This window comes from Pteropus alecto, unplaced genomic scaffold (genome assembly GCF_000325575.1).
Source record: "Pteropus alecto unplaced genomic scaffold, ASM32557v1 scaffold112, whole genome shotgun sequence".
NCBI classification, from domain to species: domain Eukaryota; kingdom Metazoa; phylum Chordata; class Mammalia; order Chiroptera; family Pteropodidae; genus Pteropus; species Pteropus alecto.
The window spans coordinates 809,426-813,301 of record NW_006433133.1 but is presented as its reverse complement, the minus strand read 5'-3'; the positions used below and the strand labels follow the sequence as shown (position 1 = coordinate 813,301).

Below are 3,876 nucleotides of genomic sequence, written 5' to 3'. Positions count from 1 at the left end.
TTTGTCCAGCAGCTCTGCACTGTAGACACTCCCTGCCTATTAGTCACTTAGTAGCAGACTGAGTTACCAGATTGACTATCTCAGTATTGCAATGCTTGTGTCCAGGTAACCCCAATGTTATTTAATAATGGCCTCAAAGCACAAGAGTAGTGATGTTAACAATTTGAATATGCCAAAGAGAAAATGAAAAGGTAAGTCTAGTGCAAGGTATTTTGAGAGAGACAGAGAGAGAGAGAGAGAGACCACATTCATGTAACTTTTATTACAGTACATTGTTATAATTGTTCTATTTTATTATTAGTTAATGTTGTTAAAATCATACTGTAGGTAACTTATAAATTAAATTTTATCGTAGGTAGGTAGGTATGTGTAGGAAAAAATGTAGTACATATAAGGTTCTATACTATCTGCAGTTTTGTGCATCCACTGGAGGTCTTAAAACATATGCCCTGAGGATAAGAGGTAACTACTGTATCATTTTTTATTGTCTTGCTTTTCACCTATTTTATCTTTAAATTATGCCTCCTGTGGATTGCATGTAGTTGATTTCTTCTTTTTTTAATTTTAGTTTGGGATTATTTAGGCTTCTTGAATCTATGTACTAATGTCCTAATAGACTGCTTGAGAGGTAGTCATAGTGAGGATAGCCATGGGTTTGGCAGCCAAGGTTTTATAGCTCTTTAAAATACTGCACAGGAGCAGACAAGTTTTTTTAAATGATGCCAGAGCATTAGATGCAGCCAGAATAAAGATAAATGAAGAATTCAAAAGTAATAAAAGTGAAGCTTCTCTTAAAAAAATAGAAGAGCTAATAAAAATAGGTTCCGATGTTGAATTGTTACTCAGAATATCATTATACGAGGCATTCACACAGACCACAATACACTGAGATTGGTCCATAGGAAAGACCTTCTTATAGAAAATGTACCAACTCAGAAGCAGTGAATTTTCTAGGAAAAAATTGAGTCTTTGTAATTTTTAATTTTAAAATATATAACTCGCAAAAATCCTGGATATGCATATTTTCCTCTGAACTGACATATTGAAAATGAGTGAATTAAAATATAGTTGTGTAATTTAAAAAAAGCTCAACCATTGTATTTTCAAATATTTCTTCTGTTCCACTCTTTTCCTTATTCTTTTAGATTGCTGATTAAATGTGTTATATGATCTTAGTCTATACTACAAATCTATTAACCTCTTTTTCATATTTCCTATCTCTTCATCTTTTGAGGCTGTATATTTTCTTCAGTTCTTTATTATAGTTCACTAAATCTTGATTTAATTTTGTGTAGGCCATTGTTAAACCTACCCACTAAATTTTAAATTTTAGTTATAATATATTCCAATTTGGGGGGTTCTGCATAATTTATTTTCACATCTACTCAGTTTTTACTCACTTTTTAATACTCTCTTTTTATTAAATTCATTGAGGTGATATTAGTTAATAAAATTATATAGTTTCAAGTGTACAATTCAATAATATGTCATATGTATATTGCATTTTTTGTTCACCACCCTAAATTAAATTTCCTTCTGTCACCATATATTTGGCTCCCTTTACCCATATCTACCTCCTCTCTCCCCCCCTTCCCTCTGGTAACCACTAAACTATCGTTTGTGTCCATGAGTCTCTGTCTTGTTCATTTGTCACTTTCAGTTTTTATATCCTCTTTTAATTTATTGAAATATAAAAAACAATTTCTATGCTATGATGTTACAAAGATGCAGTTTTGTGGATCTTATTCTGTCTTTTGTTCCTACTGGCTCTCACTCAAGGTGATTTTTTTTAATGATTTTTTTCCCTCATTTTCCTTTGATTTCTATCTGTGGGAATTATTTTGGGCTTGGCATAAAGGTGAGTTGAGTTCTCTCTCAAAAAAACATAAAAGAATTTGAATTGGTTCTGTCAGACACTTGGAGAAACAATCAGTCTGGATTTATTTAAGCTAAATACGCAGCTTTAGGTTATCCAGGCCACTCAGGTGGTAGGTATTTGGGTGGTAAACTTATGCAAGGGCTAGCTTGCTATTAAGGCATCTCAAGAGGAGATTACCTCACACTCCTACCAAGGTTCAAAGCAGATATTACAGTTTTTCATGTAGTCTCCATAATGAGAAAAGATTTATTTCTAGTTAACCCTTAAACTGTGGGTATGGTTCTTTGGGACCTAAGCTTTGTAGAAAGGTCTCCTGCTAGATTCTTCATCTTAGGTGGACCATAGGCTTTTTCTCCTATTCCTTGAGCTCCAAAAGTTTGTTAAGCTCAGCAAACGCTCTCAAAGTAAAAGTTGGCTTCAGAGAGCTGCTTAACTCTTTTAGGTCTCTGCCTTCATTTACTCACTGGATGATAATTTCTTATTTTCTTTTCAGCTTATAGATGTATTCAAGAATATTTGTATGGTATTTGTACTTAGTTTGTATTTGTTTTCCATGACAGAGTCAGTCTGGACACCTGATCTGCCAGTTTACTAGAAACAAAAATGATTTCCATTTTTTTTCCATGTGGTATACTCAATTCTGTTGAAAATACAATGAGAAAAATAGTCCCATATATTGTATTGGTGGCTGTATAGATAGAGATATCTTTCTGGATAATAAAATGCATAAAGAGTCTTATAAATCTTAATAAATTTGGGCACTATATTTGCAAATATAGGTTTGTAACCTAGGGATACGTTAAGAGTGCAGAAAAGTGAGTTTTGTTTATGGGAGTATGATTAACAATATCCCATACATGAAGACAACGTAAATATCCTATAGCATGGGTCTCCAACTCCTGGGCAATGGACCAGTTTCAATCTGTGTCCTGTAAAGAATTGGGCCGAACAGCAGGAGGTCAGTGGCAGGCAAGAGCGAAGCTTCATCTGTATTTGCAGCTGCTCCCCAGCGCTAGCATCACTGCCTCAGCCCCACCTCAGATCATCATGCATTAGATTCTCACAGGAATACCAGTCCCTAGTGCCAAAAAGGTTGAGGACTGCCATCCTATAGTACAAGAATAGTAAAATAAAGATGGTACACCCATAGGACATAATATTATATAGAAATTATAATTATGATTTAGAAAAATATTCAGGGACATATGGAAATGCCTTAGGTATAATATTAAATAAAAATTATGATACAAAATTATATACAAAGCACCATTCTATGCATAGAAAAAAAGTGTTGAGATGATACAATTAATTCACATTTTATGTGTCTCTGTTATACAAATATAACTACTTTTAATTAACTTAAATTTTTTCTGTATCTTCAAAGTACTTTTTATAATAAACTATTATTTTCATAAAATAAAGATATAAAAGTTTTATTTTTCTTTGTTTTTTTAAACAAAGGTCTTAGACAAAATGTTTTTAAATGTTGAGACTGAAAAATCGACCTTCCCTAATGTTTCAATAACACACTTTGTTTTGCCAGTGTTTAATAATTAAAGATGCTCTTTGTGTAAAACATAGAACTTTTAATGACTGATTTAAAAAATTATTTCTGATTAAAGGTGATTAAGAAACAGCCTGATTAGATGGAGAGCCAGAAGAGAGAAAGAGCAATTAGGTGGATCATTTCATAAACTATATAAATGTCTAACCAACGTACTGTATACCTAAAACTAATAATAAATTTAAATTAAAAAAAAAAGAAACAGCCTAAAAATAGGTCAATCTGGTCTTTTCAGACATTTTAACAAGCAGAAGAATTTACTACAAAGGTGTTTCCATTGATTATGCAAAAGTACAATCATTAAGAAGACTGGAAAAAAAAAACGACCTTAAAAAACTCTTCTCTAGTAACCAGCAACCAGTAAACTTGCACCAACTTTGCATGCTGTTAACATTCTCATTCTAGTCCTCTCTCTCTCTCTCTTCTCTTTCCC

At 32.6% G+C, this 3,876-nt stretch overlaps 1 pseudogene; it reads left to right on the top strand.

Moving 5' to 3' along the window:
- Window positions 1-649: 649 nt before the first annotated feature.
- Window positions 650-945, top strand: LOC112476771 (annotated as a pseudogene).
- Window positions 946-3,876: the final 2,931 nt, after the last annotated feature.